The sequence below is a fragment of the Scyliorhinus canicula genome, chromosome 7 (genome assembly GCF_902713615.1).
Source record: "Scyliorhinus canicula chromosome 7, sScyCan1.1, whole genome shotgun sequence".
Lineage (NCBI taxonomy): Eukaryota > Metazoa > Chordata > Chondrichthyes > Carcharhiniformes > Scyliorhinidae > Scyliorhinus > Scyliorhinus canicula.
In genome coordinates, this window is record NC_052152.1 from 204,141,661 (window position 1) to 204,167,040 (window position 25,380).

At 45.2% G+C, this 25,380-nt stretch overlaps 1 protein-coding gene and 1 long non-coding RNA gene across 4 annotated transcripts in view; one reads left to right on the forward strand and one right to left on the reverse strand.

The window, feature by feature from the left end:
- Positions 1 to 563: 563 nt before the first annotated feature.
- LOC119969728 lies at positions 564 to 20,689 on the reverse strand. Its single transcript, XR_005461452.1, has 4 exons — positions 20,561 to 20,689; positions 13,867 to 14,021; positions 9,956 to 10,248; positions 564 to 841 (listed from the first exon to the last, which is right to left on the reverse strand). It is a non-coding gene; the product is annotated as an uncharacterized LOC119969728 (long non-coding RNA).
- Positions 3,527 to 25,380, forward strand: part of asip1 (agouti signaling protein 1) — a 105,630-nt gene continuing 83,776 nt past the window's right edge. The window contains exons 1-2 of one of the 3 annotated variants that reach the window (XM_038803737.1): positions 3,569 to 3,674; positions 4,011 to 4,397. The gene's annotated coding sequence lies outside the window, so the exon portion shown is untranslated. Of the gene's footprint in view, positions 3,675 to 4,010; positions 4,398 to 16,229; positions 16,345 to 25,380 lie in introns of those variants that run through there. The other 2 variants (XM_038803736.1, XM_038803739.1) reach the window with 2 other exon arrangements.

Genomic DNA, 25,380 nt, shown 5'->3' on the forward strand with positions numbered 1-25,380 from the left:
TGGCCATGCTAAATTTCTCTTTGGTGTCCAAAGGTTAGGTGTGGGTATGGGGATAGGGTGGGGGTGGGCCTAAGTGGGATGCTCTTTCGGAGGGTCGGAACAGACTCAATGGGCTGAATGGCCTCCTCTGACTGTAGGAATTCTATTCTATCAATACAATATGGAATCGGAAACTAATCTCAGTAATGGCGACCATGAAATTTTAATTGATTATCATAAAAACCCATCTGGTGCAATAATGCCCTTTAAGTGAGGAAATCCGTTGGCCTATATGTGACTTCAGGCCAACAGCAACGTGATTGATTCTTAACTGCCCTCTGAAATAAGCTAGCAAGCCTCTCATGGGCAACATATGTTGGCTTTGCCTGCAACACGTAATCTTATGAAAGAATACTTTTTTTTATTATTCGCTCCAGTACTCAAGAAGCTCAACACTATCCAGGAAAACGTTGTCCACTTGATGGCACCCCACGATCACCTTAAAGATTCAATCCCTCAGCATCAATGTACAGTGGCAGCCGTATGTACCATCTAAAATCTGCACTGCAGCAACTCACCAAGGTTCCTTCAGTAGCTCTTTCTAAACTCGTGGTCTGTACCATCTAGAAGGATAACATCATCAGATACATTAGGCATCACCTCCTGCATGTTCTTCTCCATGTCACACACCATCCTGACTTGGAATTATATTGCTGGTCCTACACTGTTGCTGGATCAAAATCTTGGAGTTCCCTTCAACAGTATCGTGGGTGCACCTACACCACATGGACTGCTCACCAGCACCTCCTCAAAGGCAATTAGGATGTGGAACAAATGCTGGCTGGTCAGTGATGTTTGCATCCTGTAAAAATAATTGAAAAAGATCACATTGTACAGAACGCTGGTTACAATAAGTTATATTCTGTGCATTGCATTATCTGTACATATTGCTGCATTATCTATTACAGTGAATAAATAAATTGCATTAATGCATATAAACATTACAAAGCAATATGTAATATATGACAAAGCATAATGAAAACAATATCCATTACACTATTCGCATTATATTAGATTGAATAAGAAAAATACTGTGTAAAATAAGAACTACAGCAAACTGAGCAAACAACTCAATTTCAAATCATAATGAGTGCAATAAACACTACATGATAGTCAGTGCAATGAATGTCCTTCATACACTATCCTGAATGGAATCAACATCACATTGCACTGAATAGATAAATGGCCACTTAACACCTTCTTCATTACAATTACAATCAATACCAGATTGCATTGGATACTAACACCACAGCAAGCAATTTTCATATTATTTCCATTCACGTTTTACGAATTCCTTGAATTAAACCCAAGAACCTTAATATGTTTCAGAGGTCACATATAAATTGTACTGGTAGAAAATCACACATTTAAAGGATCAGTATTGAGTAACATTCTGTTAAATTATTTATATGTTGGCTGTAGTTAGTCAGTCTCTACCCCACTTTACTTTTTTTAATTTCCCCCTCCTAGTCACTATTTATCGAAATATATAATGTGAAGTTGATTTGGAATTGTAGCTACTAAACTAAATTCACCCTCGCCTCAAATATTAACACTCGTATTTTTGTGTGCGCGCAGTATCGGGTATCATTTCTTTCGAAATAATCCGATTAAATCATATTCAAAAAAATGGAGGTCCAAGCAAACAAAAACTGAAATGAATCAACTGCACTCAAATATACAGTTTCGGTGATTTCAAAATTGGAAAGCTCCCTCCCAATGCATTCGAATTTATAATCCTTTATCGACGTGAATATCGTGTCAGATTCAAAATGCCGCGAAGTTTTCGTTTGCAATGGCTTCAATCGTGAATTAATTGAGTTATGCTTAACATAGCAAAACAGTGGAGATTATTGGGAATAAAAAAGTGAAATCTTGGGGATTACAGGGTTGTATATTAATATTTGGCGAAGTTCAGATTCAGAATTGATCCCGTTTGGGAAATGGTCACCCTGGGATTAATTCAGAGGAAATAAATTTAAAACGAACATGAATTTGAAAAAAAAATCGAAATATACATTGCACACAGAAACAGACAAATGTGTAATGTTGTTTCTAAAATATTGCACGTAAAGCTTTTGGATATAATAAACTATATTGAGACTAAATAGTTTGGCTTCATTCATTTCTTGCTTCGTGTGCAAGTGAAACAAACAAATAAAAACAAAACACAAGCGGAAAAATCTTTCCCGACAAAGTGAAATAAAACTTCATTTTAAATGAAAGAAATGCAGGAGAATGGACGAGGCTGAAAACAAGATGCAGTCCAGCTCTGTTAAAAAGAGATAAAAATTGGAGGTTCTTTCAAAGTATTTTCATAATTTTAGCCATGGTTTTGAAAGTTTAAAAAACGTTTCAACGAGGAAAACACTGATTGCTGCAGTGATTGATCATCCTAAATATTCAAAGCTTGTAAAATAAATAACACAAATAAACACAATTAAAAGTCATATTTACTTCCGATATATTTGAATATCAATAATTAGATGCGGTATTCGTAAATGTTTTGAGACTTTTTCTGCAGAGGAAAATAAAAGATTATGGCATTTTGTCGAGTTTGTCCAATAACCAACTGCCATGTTATAAATTCAAAGCAATGTTAATTCATCTACTTCTCCACTTACAAAACTTACTATATTTTGTGATCCATTCGATTAAAGATACGCCGCATTTTTATTCACTGGGAAGTGTTTAACTGCCAAAATATGGGGCTGGAATCCAACATTACAAATAGTAAATGCAAAAGAGCGTTTGTTAAATTTAACCATTGTTTTAAAAATCTCATCGAATGAAAGTTCAGATGGAGGAAGTTCATGGCACAAGGCACAGTGTGTGTCCGTCAACTGGCTGTACATATATCCAATTTGGTGTGCTATCCATGTGCATTAGAACGTGTCATATAGAGAGAAAAACCTAGATGAAGCACCGAGCTTCACTGTGTAAATTGGGAGAGAAGGGCATCAACCAGAAGACCTTGAGGAAGCCCTGAGTGATTACATGGATACTTCAATAAAATGTGCTCCCTGATGCCTTACAATATGCTGTACAAGTTTGATAACAACAATGCCTTGCCAGTCCTTTAAATAATCTGCAGTAATCAATTTGATAATATCTTACTATAACGGTATGTAATAATTGGTTATTCGTCCTTTCTAGGCAATGATCTGTTAAGTCAGAACCTGACTGGTCCGCTCTCCGTCAGTCACTTTCTTTTAGAGATTTCATCTTCCTCTCATTGTTCACATATTTTTTTAAAGAACTGGAATATGAACTCTAAACACTTTTTTTCTCTCTTTCAGAGAATGGTTTCTTTCTTGAAAAAAAAACTTCTCTCTTTGATTCTTGACCTTCAACCAGTCAGTTCGCAAATGTTTGCCTTGCTTTGACAGGGGATGTACCATTCTTCCTCCCCTCCCCCACCCCAGCCCCCGGAAAGGGGGGGTGGGGGGGGGGGGGGGGAGAGAAAGCAGGAGACGTAGGGAAACAATACACAGTACTGCCTTCAGGTTATTTCGAGAAGGGGAGGGGGAAATGCAAAAAAAAAAGTGTTTATTTAAGTCGTTCCCGGATGGCTGAGCTGTAGATTTCCAGAACTCAGAACCAACTCCCATTGAGCAACGAAGCGGTCTGGACGGGTAGGTGAACCTCTTCAGTCACCATTCAACCCGAATCTTTATGTATGAACAATTAATTCAGCCGGAGTTTTATACAGACTGTGTACACATTTCTGAATTGTTTGTGCTTAGGTTTGCTATTGGGGGGATCGTGAATTAAATTCGACAAAATGTTTTCCCTAAAAACAATGTGCAGTTTCCTTCCAAAAATTAATATATACTTTTGTGATATTAGTGGCTCGAAAGAATGGCATATTCCTATGAGAAAAGCCTTCTAGAATTCAATTACGAATGTAGAGTGTTTTTTACCGGTGCTTTTTGCAGACTTTCCAACCTTCGATTTGCTGTAAATTTCAGGAAATGGAAACATGAATGATTATCAGGTTTATTTCGGGACTGTGGATGTTATTGTCGTTTTGAGCGAACCCGTTCGGAGGTGAAAGACTCCTGTGTGTTGGTTTGGAGAATCCAAATACTTCGTAAATTTTTAAATAGCCGAGGTCAGATCTGCTCGGGCCTTTCAAAGCGGATTCAATTCTGAGGTTTTAGAAAATAATTAAATCGGCGGCATTCTCCAGCTAGTAACAGAACCAATAGAGAAAAAAACCAAATGGGGAAATGATGAGAACACGTAGCCGTCGGTGGATCGTGCAGGAAATTCTGTGCACAAGGCTGTTGGGAAACGTCGTCTGGACTGCAAAATGTGGCGCAAATTCACTCCATAGCAAATGAGGTTTCACTTCGGTATGTAGTCCTGCTTTCAATTACCAAGGTCAATTAATACTTTTTAGCACTAACCCATTCCAACTATCCAAATACGTTACTTAAAAAAACTCTAAACTTTGCATTCCATTTTGTTTAGATTTAGATCTGCCAAATGTTGCTCCTTAGGATGCCCTGGGTTACAACAGTGTGGAAAAGTGCTTAGAACATTGTTCATCAGGACAAGTTTTTAGCAGTACATGCAACCGAATACAATGGACTTTCAAAATAAACAGTTATTTTGAGGAGCAATCTAGTCTCCCCGAGAATAAATCTAGACCACCAGCTGTGCCAATAGCAGAATTCCATGATTTAAGAACTGGTGACTCTGAAAAGAAGATTGTCCTTTCGGATTAGGCATATCCCATGGAGTCCTCGGCGAAGCAAAGCAAGCGCACAGGGATGAAATAGAACCTGGGCATGGATTTGAGACCATTCTCATTGCCAATGTTATAGAGGCTGATCTGACTTTCTTTTAAAGAGGCCCCATCCGTCCTTCTCAAGCCCATTTTTAATTTCCCCCATATCAAACGTTTGAATATAATAGCAGATTTCACCCCTTGTTACATTTTAAACCATTTCCACCAGAAGCTGATAGAATTATTCGATAGGATGAATGATCAATTAATGTAACCCGAATGTCAAAATTGCGTCTTATGTAAAATCTTTACGATCTCAATGCAATACTGAAGAAACTGCATTATAGAACATGTTCTGGACCTAAATAAGGCATTAAACTATAGTCTCTTTCGACGATTCAGTGGCAATATTCACATAAGAGTCGTCCCCTTGCTCTGGTAAGCACCACACCATCAAATTACCGCCAAAAATCCAATTGGCGTTGCTATTTGTGGGAACTGGCTGTACACAAAAGTGACAGCTGTTGTTACCTAAATTATCAACAGTCACTGGACATTCAGAGAGCGCCTTTAGCATAAATGCTTCGCGGAAGCGATTATCAAACGCAATTTGACACCGAGTCACTTAAAATATTGGGACAGATGGCCAAAAGTCTGAACAAAGAGATAGGTTTTAAAGAAAGACTGAGAGGCAGAGAGTTTGGGGAGCAGATTCCAAAGTCTCGGCCCCAGGAAGTGGTGGAGCGATCAAAATCCGGAATGCAGAACTTTCAGAGAGAGCTGAAGGGCTGGAGAAGATTACAGCTGAAGGGATACGAGGCATTTTGAAGTGACCATGGGATGCATTTTTAATAGGGAATACTTAGGGATTAACGACCATTTATTGCAGCTGAACTCGTTCCTCTTTTGACCCATCTATTCCACCTGAACCCAGAGGATATGTAGAGATCAGGCGATATTTTTATTCCCAGTCATTCTGAAAAGTCCTGTTTAAAATGTGAACTGTAAAGGCTTTGTAAAAGCTATGCAATTTAGATGCGCTGGAGATTGCGTCGACTTCTGAATGAATGAACCGGGACTGGAATACGTCGAGGAATGTAGATTCTAGTTGAGACAAATCTAGGGAGATTCTCGCTGATTAATGGATGTGAAAATAATTTGATGGATCTATCTGTTAAAGCTCAATGGTGAAATTATTTTTTTACGCGACAAACAGGCAAAAAGGCCACTGTTCTTCATAGTTTACAATCTGGTAACATCACACTCTGGGAACATTGGACGTATTGCATGTGTGTGATCTGTTAGCGGGCGATTAATTACAGGCGAAATTCGGGAATTATTTTTTTTAGCAAATCCCTTGATTTACTTGGAACATTCACAAAATTGTGCAATCGACGTGTTAAATTGCAATGATCTTTTTAAAATAATAGTTGCCCCGGTAATTTTACTTATACGATCACTACTTAATATCGAGGAGTATCTAAAATGGCAGCAGAAACGAACTCTCAGATCATTGTCATAATGGAAAATGTGTCTCGTGTTTTAGTTATTTTTCACACAACCTCAGTTGAAGATATCGTAGGTTTATATTTTTGGAAACGAAGTTTCAAACTTTGCAACTGTTAAGCAAACGGGGAATACCACCTCAGCACTTTAAGACCCCACAATATATTCGGCAATGCCACAACCGTTATTCCAGTTATATAGGTACTGAATTCACAAAATACCAGTTACCTTAGAATATCAATCTCTAGCGATTTGTTTATGCTAATATCCATACATTATATTCAGGTATACTAACCCTGTTTGGGCAAACACTAAGTGTGGGGTGCGTCATATATACAAGCTATACTTTCATTTTGGTTCACAGAAAGGGGGACATGATTTTTAACAAGGAACGGAACCATTACAGCTTCGGCGGAAGTACTCCTGTTTATTCAAAATCAGAGAGGGCTCAGAGGATTGGAAGCAGCGAAAGGGAATTTTAAATCAGCGGTGGCTTGCAGAACTAAGTTGTTCGAAGCAGCATTTGAACATCGTGGCTTCTGATAAAGAGAGTAATAGTTAGGAGGAAGGTACTCTTGGAAATAAGAAAAAAACAAATGTATTGGAGAGTGCCAACCAACTGAAGTGATGACAATTGTGGTGATTAGAAACTAATATTTAATATCCTCTTATAAGAAGGACGTGGTTTTATTTCTAAGTGGGTATCTGGGTTGAATTCAACTTTAAAGATGTCTTTAGTCAAGAATATTCCGGCTCACACTGAAGATCACTTTTTGCTTTGGCGATATCTTCCGCCTCTTAACAGCATGCAGGATGCAAAAGAACAATATTCCCGAACACAAGTCTTAATGTAGAAAAATGTTTCTTTTTTGCTGACCATTAATAATTTAGTTTGCTTTCCCCTCCCTTAGAAGGGGACACATGAGGGCTTTGATTCATAGGAATTAGGAGCCAAAGTAGGGAATTTAGTCCTTTGAATCTGCTCCACCATTCAATCAGATTACAGCTGATCTCTTCCTGGTCACAAAGCCACCTCCCTGCCTGTTCCCCATATCCCTTTAATCCATTTTTAAAAATCAGAAATATATCTATCTCCTTCTTGAAACCATTTAATGACTCAGATTTCACCGCACTATGGGACAGCCAGTTCCATAAATTCACCACAATCTGCGAAAAGTAGTTCCTCCTCATGTCAGTTCTAAATCTACCGTCTCTCAGCCTGGATCTGTGACCTCTCATTCTTGACTGCCCCACAAGAGGGAACATTTGGTCTACATTCACTTTATCATTCCCATTTAGTATTTTATGTACCTTGAATACACTGATGGTAGGGTCACAACACTGGAAGAACTGACAGAGATTCCAACTAGCTAAAGGCAACAAACTCAGATACCTGCATCTTAAAAACTCCCTACGGAAGGAGACAAGGACATACTCGTGACCACCACAACAGACACTATTAGAAGAGCTACTGGACGCAGACATCCTAGGCAGAGGGAACTGTAGTGACATGTATGAACGACTGCTAGAGAGGGCCGACACCGAATTGGACAAGGCAAGGAGGAAATAGGAAGACTTGGGGTTCGAAATAGAGTGGAGATTCTGGAGCGAAGCACTGCACAGGGTCAACTCTACCTCCACATGAGTGAGGCTCAACCTAACACAGCTAAAACTAGTACATAGAGCCCACTTGACCAGAAGGAGCAGGTTGTTCCCGGACGTGGAGGACAAATGTGAACGGTGCCAAGGAGGCCCGGGCAACCACGCCCACATGTTCTGGTCTTGCCCCAGACTTGTTGGGTACTGGACAGCTTTCTTCGCGGCAATGTCCAAAGCGGTGGGGATGAGGGTGGAGCCATGCCCGAAAGTGGCGGTCTTCGGGGTATCAGACCAACCAGATCTCTTCATGGGGAGGAGGGCGGACGCCCTTGCCTTTGCCTCCCTGATCGCCCGCCGTAGAAGCCTGCTCAGTTGGCGATCAGCAGAACCACCTAAAGCTGCAGAATGGCTGTTTGATCTATCAGAATTCCTCCAAATAGAAAATCAAATTCACCATCCTTGGGTCGGAAGAGGGCTTCCAAAAAACATGGGGGCCATTCACCCGACTGTTCAGAGACCTATTTGTGGGCAACACGTAAATAAATAAATAGCCAGTAGCCAGGGAGAAAAAGCCAGGACAAGACAAAAAGAGGAAAGCGAGGGAGGATCGGGGGTGGGGGGGAGCAAGGTGAGGTACCAAAACCCAGCAAGAAAGAATGGGGGGCAGCAGTGAAGAAGGGGGGAATGGAGGGGGGGGGGGGGGGGTCAGGGAGAGGGGAGCTGGAGAGGGGGGGGGGGTGGGGTCAGGGAGAGGGGAGCTGGAGGGGGGGGGGGGGGAGGATTGCATGCTGAGCCAGACAGTGACAGACTGTAAATAGAGAAACCTACGAAGAAACCTTTGTGACTGTACAATAAATGAAAACAAAAGGCAATGTATATAATTTTGAAAATTCCAATAAAAAGTTTTTAAAGAGAAACGTATGCACCTTAATCAGATCCTCTCTCATCAATTGGAACCAGCCCTCCTCAATGTACCAACAGTAATTTACAAATCTGAGTTCAGGATGTATCAGTTATTTGGCCATGAAAAAGCCTTCATGGTTAGCAAATCTTGATCTGGGGCGGGGGATGGGTGGGGTTTGGGGGGTGCCAATAACAGTTATGGTCGGTGATGTCCTCACCCTCACCCAATACGAGGTCGCTGGACAGTGAGCAACAGTGGGAATGCTAGCTGGTGTTTTTTTCCCTCCATAGTCATTGTGTTACCAGCTGTGATCAAATCACTCATCAAAAACGTGGGACCCTTCTGACCTGTTTGTCTCACTTCTGTACAGAGCAATACACTTATTATTTGGTCCATCCAGGGGACTAAGTAACATTTGTATGGTCAACATTTGAAGTTTGGGAATTATAATTGTGTAACAATCTTTGTGGGAGAGGGTAGCGGATATAAATATTTCTCCCTTTCTTTCTTCCTCCCCTCTCTGCTTAAGAAAGCTCCAGCTATGGATCAACAACCTCAAAGAGATTACATTACTTACTGCAGATATTAAAACTGTGGAAAACATTGTCATAAATAAGTTAGTAACACTTAAGTGTGAACTATTAACACTTTATGAAATCCAAGACATTTCAAAACATGATTACTACCCCAATATTCCAAGGAGACTCTCCAAGAACTCTGACTCCCTCCTGGAAATGTCATAAAATGTTGATGAAAGATCACAGACCTAAAAGATTAATTTAGTTTCTCTCTCCACATATGCTGCCAAAGTTTCTGTATATTTCCAGCACTTTTTGCTTTTATTTGATTTACAACATCTGCAGTATTTTGCCTTTGTGGAAGAAAAGGTTCATTGTCTGGGAGATAAAGTCAGAGTTCTCCAACACAAAGAGAGGCTCTTTGGCCATTTGTCTCTGTCATAGCGTTCTGTCTTTTTCTGTCGTAGCTTTACTTGTCCTTCTCCATTTTGTCACTACTGGATTGAGTAACTCCCATGAACCTTTCTTTGACATTCCTCCTGAAGTTCAAATGTACTGCTTTTAAAGTGTCCTGCATTCTCACTGGGCCGCAACTGGCACTCATTGCACCATCTCCGAATCTAACTTATTCTATCCAGGACTAGGACATCTTACCTTCATCAGGCGTATCTCCTTCTTTGAATGTTAACCTAGTAACACCATTGTCTCCAACACAGATTATTGTAGTTTCCTTCAGGAATCAAGACAGATACTTCAGTGCAGCACAGATGCAGTACAGCATCGTTGGAGGCCCTCTCTTTTGGATGAGATATGACCCTCAAGACAGGTTTTCGAGGAAGGTTGGTTTCTGAGTATCCCAGCAGAATTCACCGAAGCAGATTAATTGGTCATTCGGCTCAGTATGGTATGTGGGATCTTGCTTTGCACAACATGATTGGTCTATTTGCCTGAAAACAGCAATGATATTTCAAAAGTAAATCACTTACTATGCAGCACTTCCAAACATTCTATAAGCATGGAAGGGAGTATATAAATGCATGTTCTTTTTGCTTCATAATATGAAGGTTTCAAAAGCATAAGCTTAATGTTGCCTGACCACTTCTTGATTTACCCCATCCATCATATTCTCTTTTAACCTTAATCCTATATTTTCATTTCATTTCATTTTTCTATACGACCATTAATAAACTATTAACTTGAATAACACTGATGGGAAACAAACATGCAATTCTCATAGGAAGAAAGGAATAGAAGGGGTTGTATTCGTCCACCCCGCCTGCCGCAAGATCGCCTCAGGCAAGATGTAGACAATGGAAAAGTCTATTGACCTCGGGTGGGATTCTCTGATCGCAGCGCGGGCGCAGCCGGAGAATGCCGCCCAAGGTCTGGCTCTGGCATTACAGCACTTAGGACCCTAGAAAGATAGATCAGAGTATTTCCAAAATGGTCAAAAGAAGGAACTGTGGAGGAGCAGAGAGAGTGAACAGTCCATGTATAGAAATCACTAAAGGTTAGTGGACAGGCACAAAAAATAATTTAAAAAGCTAATGGAATGTTGGCCTTCATCTCAATGGGGCTGGAATACAATGAGGTAGAAGTTATGGATCAGTAATTTATATCTCTAGTTACTGCATCGAGGACACTGCGGTCAGTCTGGGCACCATACCTGAAGAAAGACATACAGACCGTGGAGGGTATGTGGTGGAATTATCAGAATAAAAACATTAAATTATAGGGGCAGATAGCATAGACTAGGCATGCTAGTCCATGGAAATCTCCCCAAAAAGGTGTTGAGGTTAGTGATCAATTAAAAAAAATTAAAAGTTCAATATTTTTTGCGAGGTAAGGATATTAAGAGTTCCAGAACCATGGATAATAATAATAATCTTTATTGTCACAAGTAGGCTTACATTGACACTGAAATTACATTACTGTGAAAAGCCCCCAGTCACCACATTCCGGCGCCTGTTCGGGTACACAGAGGGAGAATTCAGAATGTCCAAATTACCTAATAGCACATCTTTCGGTCTTGTGGGAGGAAACCGGAGCACCCGGAGGAAACCCACACAGACACAGGGAAAACGTGCAGACTCCGCACAGACAGTGACCCAAGCCGGGAATCGAACCTGGAACCCTGGCGCCGTGAAGCAACAGTGATAACCACTGTGCTGCCCCAAACAACTATTATCTATTTGAATGGCCTCGTCCTATTCAAAATTAGAGGGGCTACTCCTGTTTTTATGTTCCCACAACTGACAGAAAATGTTACCCACAATTGCAGTGTCAAATTCCAATCAGTAGATGGTGGTCTTTCACTGTTCAAAACATTATGGGAAAAGAACTTCCAAGGCATGCCCTCAGGGTTTCTCAACACGTTTCACTGATCATCACATTACCATGACAGTATCAGTGGGAGTCCTTGAGGAGATGAAGTCCAGTATTCACATTGAGGCTACTCTCCATCATATTGCATGACATTACCACTGTGAAAAACGGGATAGATTTAAAAACGATCCAGAAACTCAAAACTGAGCATCAATGAGGTGCAGCAGAACTGTAGTCAACCACAATCATGGCCTGGCATGTCCCCCAGTCTGCCAATATTGTAGACCAAGTGATCACACGATGACACAGCTACCAAATTGGTCATGTGTCGGGAGTGCGTGTGTTTTCCCTTGGAGTGCAGACAGAGCACAAGTAGCTGCTCAGCTAGTGAACAAACTATTTTGTATAAAATGAAATGAAAATTGCTTATTGTCACAAGTAAGCTTCAACGAAGTTACTGTGAAAAGCCCCTAGTTGCCACATTCTGGCGCCTGTTCGGGGAGGCTGGTATGGGAATTGAACCGTGTTGCTGGCCTGCCTTGGTATGCTTTCAAAGCCAGCGATTTAGCCCTGTGCTAAACCAGCCCCTAATAAGTCCTTGTTGTCAGTGTATCTGCAACCCAACATATTTACCTGGTGTCATGAGTTGGCAATGTGGTGCAAGGACTTTGCCGCATTCATTTATAACCGCTCGTCTTTGAAGAAAACATTGCAGGCAGTTAGGAAAAGCAATGGAGGAGTGAGATATTTACTGGGGTGTTATATCATCTGCAAGTCAAAAAAGGTACAAGCTAATAAAAGGGCTGGTTTAGCTCACTCAGCTAAATCGCTGGCTTTTAAAGCAGACCAAGCAGGCCAGCAGCACGGTTCGATTCCCGTACCAGCCTCCCCGGACAGGCGCCGGAATGTGGCGACTAGGGACTTTTCACAGTAACTTCATTGAAGCCTACTCGTGACAATAAGCGATTTTCATTTTCATTAATGCCTTTTTAAACTTAGTGGGCCCTTACGCTGTTGAGAAATTTGAGTCATTTGTTATCCAGATGGTGGAAGAAAAAGACAACCCTGAAATAATACTGTGTGGATCAGTAGGCCCCACATATTAAAATGGAGATATGCCGTAACTGACAAGAGCTAATAATAATAATCTTTATTGTCACAAGTAGGCTTACATTAACACTGCAATGAAGTTACCGTGAAAAGCCCCTAGTCGCCACATTCCGGCGCCTGTTTGGGTAGACAGAGGGAGAATTCAGAATGTCCAAATCATCTAACAGCACCCTGCGAAGGACCTCACACCACATGTTCTCATCCAAAATAAGTCCCAGCTCCTCTTCCCACTTCGCTCCCATCTGGTCCAGCGAGACAACTTCCATTGACATGATCTGCCCATAAATGTTTGAAATGCTGCCCCCCACCTTCCACTAGACTCACCAGTAATAGAATTCTTCCCAGCAAGCAGGATTGCGGCACTAAGGGAAATGTAGGTCAAGCCTTCTGGATAAAATCATGTAACTGGAAGTAGCAGAACAAATGCGCCCCTGACAATTGAAATTTTGCCGAAAACTCCTCCAAACTAGCAAACTGTCCCCCCACTTAACAGATCTCCAAGACACTCAAGACCCTTTCTTCCCACGACTGAAATGTTCCATCTAAACCCGACAGCAGAAACAAATGATTGCTGCAGATAGGGGCTGACATGGCCCTCAGCTTGTAATGCTGTCTAAACTAGTCCAATATCACCACTGTCTTCAAGGAATACCTCACCAGGGAGAATGGGAGCGAAGCCATTATAAATGCCCGTAAACTCTGTGCCCCTACATGAACTCACCTCGATCCACCCCCATAGGAATCTGACTGCCCCAACACCTTTATTATTGGTTGCCCAATAATAAAAGAACAAATTGGGTAACGCTAGGCCTCCCGACTGCTAGTCCCTCTGAAAGGATTCCCGACAAATTCTTTGTGACTGACCTGCCCAAATAAAGGAGGTGATTAACTTGTTAACCGTGGCAAATAAAGACAAGCTCCCAATAAAGTCAAGCAAGGAAAACAGGGAGACATTGAATCAGAAATGAAAACCTTGGGAGAATGTTTGTCTTAACAGTCTGGACTCTGCCTGCCAAGGATGGCAGAAAGTCATCCCACTTTTGTAAATCGGACCTCCATCTATTCACCAGACTTGTATAGTTTAACCTATGAAGCATGGGCCATTCGGATATCCAGGTACCGAAAGCTACCTCTGGCAAGACGAAAGGCAATATCCCCAGATTGGCATCTCCTCCCTGGGGGATTAACTGTAAAATATTCACTCTTCTCCAGGTTCAATTTATACACTGAAATGTTTCAAAGCTCCTCAGTAGCTTCAATGTTTCATCCACAGAGGAGACTGGATCTGTAACATACAAGAGCAGGTCATCAGCATATAGACACAACGTATGCTCCCTCCACCACCCCACCACTCCCCCACCCACCCACCTTATCCCCTTCCATTCACCCGAATACCTCAGCGCTATGGCCAAAGGTTCTATCGCTAGTGCAAACAGGATCAATGACACTGGAGGGGTTCTTCAGCTGCCCACAGTACAGTCGAGGTGACTGAGTTGACTTCTCCCAGAATCCTCTTCTGCCGTCTCTGCTGGATGATGATATTCTTCCTGTTTGTCTCCCAGAATCCTCTTCTGTCATCTCTGCTGGATGGCCTCTGTTGCCTCTGCTGGATGACCATCTCCAACTAGAGTGAAAACCATCTCCCCTTCACATTTAATGGCATTACCATTGTTGAATGCCCCACTATCAACATACTGGGGTTGCCATTGAATAGAAACGGAATTGGACTCGCCATATAAATGCTGTGGCTACAAGAGCAGGTCCGAGGCTGGAAATCCTGCAGAGTAGCTCACAGCTCACCTCCAGATGCCCCAAACCCCATCAAATGTCTACAAGGCACAAGTCAGGAGTTTGATTAAATACTCTTCACTTGCCTGGATGAGTGCAGCTCCAAAACCCTGAAGAAACTAAACACTATCCAGGACAAAGCAGCCCACTTAATTGGCACCCAATCCACCACGAGAAACATCCACTCCCTGCACCATTAACACAGCCGCAGCAGCATGACCATCTATAAGATACAGTGCAGCAACTCAGCAAGCCTTCTTGAACAACACCTTCCAAGCCTATGATGTCTACACCTAGAGAACAAGGATAGTAGAAGCATGGGAACACGACTACCTGCAAGTTTATCTCCAAGGCACACACCATCCTGGCTTGGAACTACATTGCTGTTCCTTCACTGTTGCTGGATCAAAATCCTGGAACTTCTTTCCTATCAGCACTATGGGTGGTCCTGCAATAAATGACTGCAGTGGTTCAAGAATGAGCACACCATCTCCTTCTCAAGGATGATCAGGTATGGGCAATAAACAAATATAAAAAGAACCTGGAAGGACAAGGGCAGCAATTGCATGAGAACACTTCCACCTGCAAGTTTCCCTCCTAGCTACACACTACCCTGACTTGGAAATATATCGCAGTTCATTCCCTATCAGTAGATTAAAATCCTGGAATTCCTTTCCTTACATTACTATGGGCGTGCGTGCACCATATGGACCTCAGTGGTCCAAGAATACAGCTCACCACCAGCTTCTCAGAAGCAATTAGGGCTTTGCAACAAATGTTGACATTGGCATTGTGCTCATGTCCCATGATCAAATTTTTAAAAAGGTGCTGTCTACAGGCATCGGCATTCCCAGCACCAATGTACACCACAGTTGGTACATTGTCTGCATCATCTTCTGCCTCTTTCTCCTTGAAATCTGTGCTATGTACTTTCTCCAGGCAGAACCTTAGCAATGATGCTTAGAATGCAAGACACCATAACCGATTGAAGATTGCCTCTAGATCTATCCAGGCAACTGAAACACTCTTCAGATTTTTTGAATACACATCAGGTGGTCAAATGAATTGCTTCTGTGGCTTATTCCTTGGGTTTCTGAGAAGTGTCACTAGTCTAATTTTAAGTGGATATCAATTGTCTACGAATATCCAACAAATAACTATTGATCCAAGATGTGACATACCACAGTTCAAAAGTATTTTGATGCTGACTGGGCATCCTGTGCACATCGGTTGCACATTACGGAATGGAAGTCCTTGTGGTTGATGAGCATTCCTAAGTGTTCTCTGGGCGTCTTAATTGTCATGCATGTGCAGTCAATGATGCTAGCCAGAGCAACAAACCCAAGCGCCACTTAGTCTGACTGGCGCCATCACAGGCAAATTAGCATAATTGTTTCCCTGCCTGAGAAACAATCAGTCCCTTGTCTTATGCATTTGTGCACTGTCGACCACAAAATCCTGAAAATTTCTCTAGTAAGCTGATAAAGTATGACTACTAGTTGGCAGCAGATAACGATAATAAGGGTAGTGGGTGCCTGGGACTCGCTGCCGGAGGAGGTGGTGGAAGCAGGGATGATAGTGACATTTAAGGGGCATCTTGACAAATACATGAATAGGATGGGAACAGAGGGATACGGACCCATGAAGTGTAGAATATTTTAGTTTAGACAGGCAGCATGGCCGGCACAGGCTTGGAGCGCTGAAGGGCCTGTTCCTGTGCTGTACTTTTCTTTGTTCTTTGTATTTTGTTCTACGATTCAAAAGATATCGCATCCTTTCAAAATAAAACGGGAGAGTAAATCGTTGACACAAAAAAAACAGTAAGTAAATTAATGGTATGAGACCTCACTTCAGACTTCGAGCATGTAGCTAATAGGCCTCTATAGTAACATTTTCTTTGCTTTTCCTTTGTGTCCTGAGGGTATCATCTGGGATGAGACTTAATTCTCTTGCCTGGGAGGTTCAAAAGCATGTGGCGCGGGATTCTTCGGTCGCCAATGCTGAAATGGCATTCGCTGATCTGGCCGGAGATTACCCGTTTCTGACCAAATCGGGCGATGCTCCACCCCCTCCAAAGCGGCATAGTCTGCCATATCGCGCCCTCAGGATGTTGCCTGAGGCCCTCCCCCTCATGCTCCACCCCCGATCGGCCAAGTTCCCAACGTCGTCGGTCGCTTGTGCTATCATCCGTTGGGAATTCAGTGTGGCGGCTGCGAACTCAGTCCAGCGCCGCCACAGTTGGGGGACGGCCGATCTATGGGCGGGGGGGGTCACTGTTGGGGGGTGATCCAGGGCTCGCGAATCGGCCAAAGTGGGGGCACTATTTTGCCGTGCCAGGTCTGCGTGCGGCCGCTGCATGAGCGGCCAGGGACCTGGCAATTCTCCGGGCCTTATCGGCAGCTAGAGCCGGGTGCTCTACGCTGCTCGGCTGCTAGCCCCCAGCCAAAAGGAGGATCGGTGGCCGTTTTGCGCCAAATCTTCAGGCGTAAAACACCACTGTTTCCGCGCTGGCGTGAGGACATAGCCTCACAGTTGGAGAATCCAGCCCCTTGTCTTTTACCACTGAGCTAGTGGGAGAGCTCCCTCACCACACCAACTACATGAGATAAGTCGCCATTGTTTCATTTTTTCAGAATAAATACATTTGCCTGAAGAAATTATTTTTCAAAAATGTGAAACATATTCTGGTGGCATATTTATAATTTACTGACTATCTGAGTTCCATTATAAATGATGCCAAATAGCAAAGAATTTTAAAGCAATTTTTGGCAGGCTAACAGTATTTGATATACTCTCAAGAATGCTAATATTATGGGACATAAATCAATCTCGTTGACAGAGTGGGCAGCGCCAGCTGTTCAGTATTGGGAATGAAATGATTCACAACTACAGTGAAGCTGCTTCCATTCATTTCCTCCCCTTATGTAATAAGTATGTTAATTCTTGCCTATTTAAAATAATATTTTTTTCAGTAAATGACCAAGGTGTGGGTAGTTCACCTTAATCTTTAAGCTGACTTTGGCCGGGATTCTCCGAGCCCGCGCCGGGTCGGAGAATCGGCGGCGACGCCAGGAATTCCCGCTACGCCGCTCCGACGCCGGGACGCGGTTCTCCGGCGACCGGAGAATCGGTGCTAGTCGCATGCATGCAGTCGACACGGCACCAGTCGGGGGCCGTTTTCAACAGCTCACGCAGCGATTCTCCGTGGTCAACCGGCCGTGTTTCTGCTGAGTTCCGTGTGGTTCCAACCTGGTACCACCCGGCGGGAGCTCGGACCCGTGGCCGCGGTGGCTGTCCTGGTTGGGGGGGGGCAGGGGGATCAGACTCCGGGGGCGCCTGCACGACGGCCAGGCTAACGATCGGTGGGTGCGCGCGATCTGGAGGGAGCCTACCTCCTTCCACGTGGGCCCGCTGTGTGACTCCGCCATGCTGCATGGCACTGGCACGGAAATGGCCAGTACGCGCATGCATCGGCATGGAAACAGTCACCATGCGCAGGCATGGTCAGGTGCCGGCAGTGCAGCGGCGCATATCGGTGGCGGAGAAGCATGCAGCACTCCGGTGCCGTACTGGCCCCCTATGGACCACTGAATCGCTGGGCCAAGAGGCCCGTTGACGTTGGTGTGAAACACTCCAGTCAACACTTGACCAGGATTTTGGAGAGTCCCGGCTATTATATCTATGAAAACAGAGACTCCTCCACTTAGGATAACTCAATTCACTGTTTTTGAGCTTATGCTTTATAACACATGAATAAAACAGTAATAGATGGCATTAAGAATATGGGAACAGGAGTAGGCCATTTAACCTAACATTCAATAAAATCATGGATTGATCTGTAACTTAACTCCATATTCTTACATTTACCTCATGTCACTTAGTACCTATGAGGTTGGATTCTCCGCACTCCGAGGCTGTAGCCGTGTTCGGCGACGGAGCGGAGAATCCAGTTTCCCGCATGAAATCGGGACTAGCGTCGGTTCCGCGATTCTCTGCCCCCTGAAAAGTGGTGTACTCGGGCAATACGCTGCGCCGAGCAGCCACCACCTGAGGCAATTGTGTGAAGCCCGGCCTGCTGTTCTCCGCTCCCGACTGTCCAAATTCTCGACGACGAATTTGTAATGTGGTCCTGCCATTCAGGATACTCGTGAGGCGGCTGCAAACTCAGTCCGCGGCCACCACAATCTAGGATGGGCCGATCGGAGGGCAGGGGGGCCTCATTCGGGACTGGACTTTTATTGTGTGGGCAGTCCGGATCGAGTGCGCGGCCAATCTGGGGCACTATTTCCACGGTCCAGGTCCGTGGTCGAGTCCGCCATGGAGCACAGCGCGGCCATTGGAGGCTGCAGGCGTGCGCATGCACGGCATCTGACCTGGAACTGCGGGGGAGGCGTATCTGCAGCTGGAGCTGCGAGCTCCATGACAGCTGCCTGCTAGCCCCCTGCAAGGCTGTGTATCTGAGGCCTTTTGACGCCAGTTTTTCTGGTGTAAAAGATCACAGTTTTCACAACGGTTTGGGGACACCCTGGACCTTCGAAATTCCAGAGATAAAACTCTCAAAACTCAATTTTTTGGCTCTTCCTGCTGACGGGATCTTCGAGTCCCGCTGAAATCAACAGCCTGTGACAGGTTCCCCGGTTGTGGGGTTGGTGAACTATACAAATTGTTGTTGCCTATGGTGGGACCGGAAGATCCCACCTGCAGCAAGTAGGTCACTGCCTCCTCTGCAGGGAGACAGGGAAGGGCAAAAATCCTAACCCTAGTTTGTCCAATTTCTCCTCATAGTTTAATCCTTGGGTCCAGAAATCATTCTGGTAAGTCTATGCTGCTCTCTCTCCAAGACTAAAATATTCTTCCTTAGGTATAGTTCTCAGAATTGCTCACAGTATGCCCAATCTGCTCGAACCAGTGCTTTGTATAGCTGAAGTATGATTTCTACCCCTTATGTTCTTATCCTCTAGAAATAAAGCTTGGCATTCCATTAAGCTTTTACATTATTTCTGTCCATTGCATTTTAATGATCTATGTATTTAGACTTCTAAGATTCATTGGACTATTTAGAAATACCTTGTTCTATCCTTTATCGGTCCAAAGTTAATTATTTTATATTTGCCACAGTTTCGCTATTCACTTCATTTTGACATTTTTTCCATAATTTTCAACTTCTACCTACACTGCCTGTAAAACTGCTTGGAAAATTTGGATATGTAGCTACCATTCAACCATCAAACATTTTCTTCTAAATAGGCCTCAAGGAAAACTATGTGTGACAACACTAGTCATATCCTGCCCATTATCCCTACTCATTGTCTCCTGCTGCAGTGCTCAGCCAACTTTCTAACTAAGTCAATAATTTGACTTCCGTTCCATGAACTCCAACCTTAGATAATAATGTTCTTTGAGGGACTTTATCAAATGCCTTCTGGGAGTCGATCAAAAAATCTGTACATATTACTCAATTAAGTACTTTAGTCACCCTTTGTTGAGCAGGAAAAGCGCACCAATAAAAAGGTGGAGGTGATCTGGATATAATTATGGATCCTTCATTGAAGGTTTCAGGTCAAGGTGCAGCTATTATGAATAACATTAATCAAATAGGTCAGCTTGCAGGTCACAGCAATTGACTTTTACACAAAGCACGTCTTTCTATTAAATGATGACATATTTAAAATATTATGTGCATTTTTCTGCATTCAATTTTCAAAGGTATCTTGATTATTTAGAGAGGATTCAGAAAAAAGTAACGAGGATGCTTTTAGAAATCCCATTTCCTGTTCAAAAGTAGGATTTTCTGGCCCCACCATTGCGGGATCGCTGAGGGGGATGAGGTGAGCCAAAGTCCACTGACTTTTTGTGGGACAGGAAAAAGCCATCAGAATCAAAAAATAAAATGTTAATGTTTGTGATGTTGCGCCTCTGTCAAAAGAAAAGAATTTCCTTTCTCAGAATAATAAATATGTGGAACAATTTCTGGACAAAACCAAATCAGCATAAAAATGGATGAACTATCTGATTATTGATGTAATTAAAACTTACAGGGATAAGACTTCCGGTGGCGGCGATGACGTAGGAAGCTGCACATTCGGGAGCTCCCGATTCAAACAGACTTTTTGGCTCTTTTCAGAGCCCAAAACAGAATTTTTTCGACGTCTCCCGGTGGGAGAAGGTGTGGTGATCAACTTTCTCCACATTTAATGCCTCGAACTCGGAGTGGAAAGCGGGAAAAATCGGCAGCAGCTCCCCAGAAAAAACGGGGGAAGGATTCCAAAATGGCGGCCGGCGGAGCACCAGAGGAGTGGAGGCTGTGGGCGCAGGAGCAGCAAGCTGCTCTCCTGCGCTGTTTTGAAGATTTTAAGGCTGAGGTGCTGAGCTCTCTGCAGGAAACAAATAAAAAGCTTGATGAACCATCAATCGAACGCGAGACGAGTTGCTGTACAAAAGTTAGGCTTTAATAAGCTAGAAGTTAGTCCTGTGGTCGACTACAGTAAATGGACGACCGCCGGGCGTTCTTGTTATTTATACCTCGATCTGGAGGCGTGGTTAACTCAGCCTCTCGACCAATCGGAGAGCCGTCACATGACTGGTCTCAACCAATCGGTCGAGAGGCACATGACCAACCAGGGCCAATGGTAAGCCGGTGTTCTGCACCAATGGCAGACAGCTATGCAAATCATACCACCACAAAGCTTTCGGATATTCAGATGACCCAGGGTGCTGCCATCCAGGCGCTGCAGGAGCAGGCCGCTGAACGAGAGGAGGAGGCCGTGGTCCTCGTGAGTAAGGTGGAGGGGCACGAGGCACTCCATAAGAAGTGGCAAGACCGCTTCGAGGAGCTAGATCTCCGCATGAGGCGGAAGAATCTGAGGATCTTGGGCCTTGTGGAGGGGCTGGAGGGGTCGGATCTGACAACCTACGTGGCCATGATGCTGAACTCGCTAGTGGGGGCAGGATCTTTCCATCTGCCCCTGGAGCTGGAGGGAGCCCACAGAGTACTGGCCAGGAGGCCTAAGGAGAATGAACCACCGCGTGCGGTGCTGGTGAGGTTCCACCGGTTCAGTGATCGGGAGTGTGTGCTGCGCTGGGCCAAGAGGGTGAAGAGCAACAATTGGGAGAATGGGGTAGTACGGATCTACCAGGATTGGAGTGCGGAGGTGGCTAAGCGGTGGTCCGGGTTTAATCGGACGAAGGAGGTGCTCTATAAGAAGAAAATAAAGTTTGGAATGTTGCATCCTGCGCGCTTGTGGGTAACTTATTTGGAGCGGCATTATTATTTTGATTCCCCGGAGGAGGCGTGGGTCTTTGTGCGGATGGAGAAGCTGGACTCGAACTAGGGGTTGGGGGTTGCGGGGTCGGTTGTAATGCTGGAAGGGAGGGGGGGAAAGGGGAATACCGGGTTGCTGCTGGCAGGGTCAGGAAGGAGCTGGTGTTGGCCGGGGGGACAGAGGTGAGGTCTTGTCGCCGTGGGGACTGGGTCGGGCGGGGGGTGCTGGCCTGGGGCGGGCAGTCAACGGGCTATGGCTAGTCGACGGGGGAGGGGGGCGGGACGCCCTCTAATCCGGTTGGTCACCTGGAATGCAAGAGGACTGAATGGGCCGGTGAAGCGGTCTAGGGTACTTGCTCATTTGAGGGGGCTAAAGGCAGATGTGGCAATGCTTCAGGAGACCCACCTGAAGGTGGCGGACCAGGTCCGTCTGAGGAAGGGGTGGGTGGGGCAGGTTTTCCACTCCAGGTTGGATGTGAAGAACCGGGGAGTGGCGATTCTGGTGGGGAAAAATGTGTCGTTTGAGGCATCTGAGGTGGTGGCGGATAAGGGGGGTAGGTTTGTTATGGTAAGGGGCAGGCTACAGGGAGAGAAGGTGGTACTTGTTAGTGTGTATGCCCCAAATTGGGATGATGCGGGCTTTATGAGGCATATGCTGGGACGTGTCCCGGATCTAGAGGCGGGAGGTCTGATTATGGGGGGGGGGGGGGGGGACTTCAATACGGTGTTGGATCCTTCACTGGATCGGTCCAGTTCAAGGACGGGTAGGAGGCCGGCGGCGGCCAAGGTGCTCTGAGGGGGTTTATGGACCAGATGGGAGGGGTGGACCCATGGAGGTTTGTGAGGCCGAGGGCACGGGAGTACTCTTTCTTCTCCCATGTACATAGGGTTTATTCTCGGATAGACTTTTTTGTGGTGAGTAGGGGACTGATTCCGAGAGTGGAGGAGGCTGAATATTCGGCCATTGCAATCTCCGACCACGCTCCACATTGTATGGAGTTAGAGATGGGGGAGGTGCGGGACCAGCGCCCGTTGTGGCGGTTGGATGTGGGGCTGTTGGCGGAGGAGGAGGTGTGCAGGAGGGTCCGGGCAAGTATTGAGGGGTACCTCGAGGTGAATGATACGGGGGAGGTCCGGGTGGGGATGGTCTGGGAAGCCCTGAAGGCAGTGATTCGTGGGGAGCTGATATCCATCCGGGCACACAGGGAGAGGAGTGAGAGGCATAGACTAGTGGGGAAGATCCTGGAAGTGGATAGGAGGTACGCGGAGGCACCAGAGGAGGGATTGTTGGGGGAGAGGCGCAGCCTACAGGCTAAATTTGATTTGTTGACCACTAGAAAGGCGGAGGCACAGTGGAGGAAGGCACAAGGGGCATTGTATGAACATGGTGAAAAGGCGAGTAGGATGCTGGCTCATCAGCTCTGCAAGCGGGATGCGGCTAGGGAAATTGCTGGAGTGAGAGATAAGAGTGGGAATGTGGTGCGGAAGGGGGTAGAGGTGAATGAGGTCTTCAAGGACTTTTACGGGGAACTGTACCGGTCGGAGCCAACGGTGGAGAGGAGGGGAATGGAGAGTTTTCTCGACGGGCTATCTTTCCCGAAGGTGCAGGAGGTGCAGGTGGAGGGGTTGGGGGCGCCGATTGAGCTGGAGGAGCTGGTTAAGGGGATCGGGCAGATGCAGTCAGGGAAGGCGCCGGGGCCGGATGGGTTCCCGGTGGAGTCTTATAAAAAGTTTGTAGACCTAGTGGGCCCCCTGCTGGTGCGGACACTTAATGGGGCGTGGGAAGGGGGGACTTTGCCCCCGACGATGTCGTGGGCGCTGATTTCTTTAATCTTAAAGAGGGACAAGGACCCCCAGCAGTGTGGTTCATACAGGCCCATATCTCTCCTTAATGTGGATGCCAAGGTGCTGGCAAAGATCCTGGCCACCAGGGTAGAGGACTGTGTGCCAGGGGTGGTACACGAGGATCAGACAGGTTTTGTTAAGGGAAGGCAGCTGAACACGAATGTGCGGAGGTTGTTGAATGTCATCATGATGCCGGCGATTGAGGGGGAGGCTGAGATAGTGGTGGCGCTAGATGCGGAGAAGGACTTCGATAGAGTGGAGCGGGGGTACTTATGGGAGGTGTTGGGGAGGTTTGGATTTGGTGAAGGGTTTATTAGATGGATGAGGCTGCTATATGAGGCCCCGATGGCGTGTGTGGCCACGAATGGGAGGAGGTCGGAGTACTTCCGGCTTTATCGAGGGACCAGGCAGGGTTGCCCCATGTCCCCCTTGTTGTTTGCATTGGCAATCGAACTGTTGGCAATGGCGTTGAAGGATTCAGGAAGGTGGAGGGGTTTGGTGCAGGGTGGGGAGGAACATAGGGTGTCGTTGTATGCCGATGATGTGAATTGCGCTTTCACGTATCTGATCGTCAGTCCAGAAGTAAAACACTCGAACACGTCAGTAACGAATATTCGTTTATTTACGGCCGGGACAAATCTCTAAGCAGTCGGGTAACCACCTTCGAGAAGTGCCAAAGTCCAAAATATGGACGGTATCTTTATACAATCACAGCTTAGAGGTGGTCCCTTTAAATTCCTACATACACCTATGATTTTGCAAGGATCCAGAACATGTACATATATGGAATTATTCTTCGAGGTCGGGAGGTTATTTTTGACATAATCATTAGCACAAGTCACTATCAATATTAATACAAAGGTTTTTGTATCCCATGGCCATATGGCTCAACTCACTCCAAAGACAGTCCCCCTTACATTTCAATGTTTAATTGTTCCAACTGGTCAAACGAGCTTAATTATGTTTATCTCTGCAATAAAGTAACGGTTCCCATTCATTCCATTCTTTGCCTTTTTGACCTCTCTGCTTTTACAGATACGGGTCAGAACATTAATTAGTACCAATGCCACACTCCCTATATTCCATCCCATAACCTTCTGACATCTTTGCTTTTACAGATACGGTCAGACACACTCCCTTTATTTCATCCCTTGACCTGTTGACATCTCTTTCACAGAGCTTTTCAGAACTGTTATATTAACCCTATCAGCGAAGTTCCAAATGAAATCCACTTCTACATTGACCTGCTCCTGTATGTGGCGGACCCGGTGGGAGGGATGCCGGGGGTGATGGAGCTGCTAGCTGAGTTTGGGACCTTTTCAGGCTATAAACTAAATCTAGGCAAGAGTGAGGTGTTTGTCGTGCACCCTGGGGACCAGGAGGAGGGAATTGGTAGGCTCCAGCTTAGGAGGGCAGGGGAGAGTTTTAGGTACCTGGGGGTGCAGGTGGCCAGGGACTGGGGGACTCTTCACAAGCGTAATTTCACCAGGCTTGTGGATCAGATGGAGGAGGAGTTCAAGAGGTGGGACATGCTGCCATTGTTGTTGGCGGGGAGGGTGCAGTCCGTCAAAATGACGGTGCTGCCGAGGTTCTTGTTCCTCTTTCAGTGCCTGCCCATCTTCATCCCCAGGGCCTTCTTTAGGAGGGTGACTAGCAGTATTTTGAGCTTTGTGAGGGCGCATGGGACTCCGAGTGTGAAGAGGGTGTTCCTGGAGCGAGGGAGGGATGGAGGCGGGCTGGCGCTGCCCAA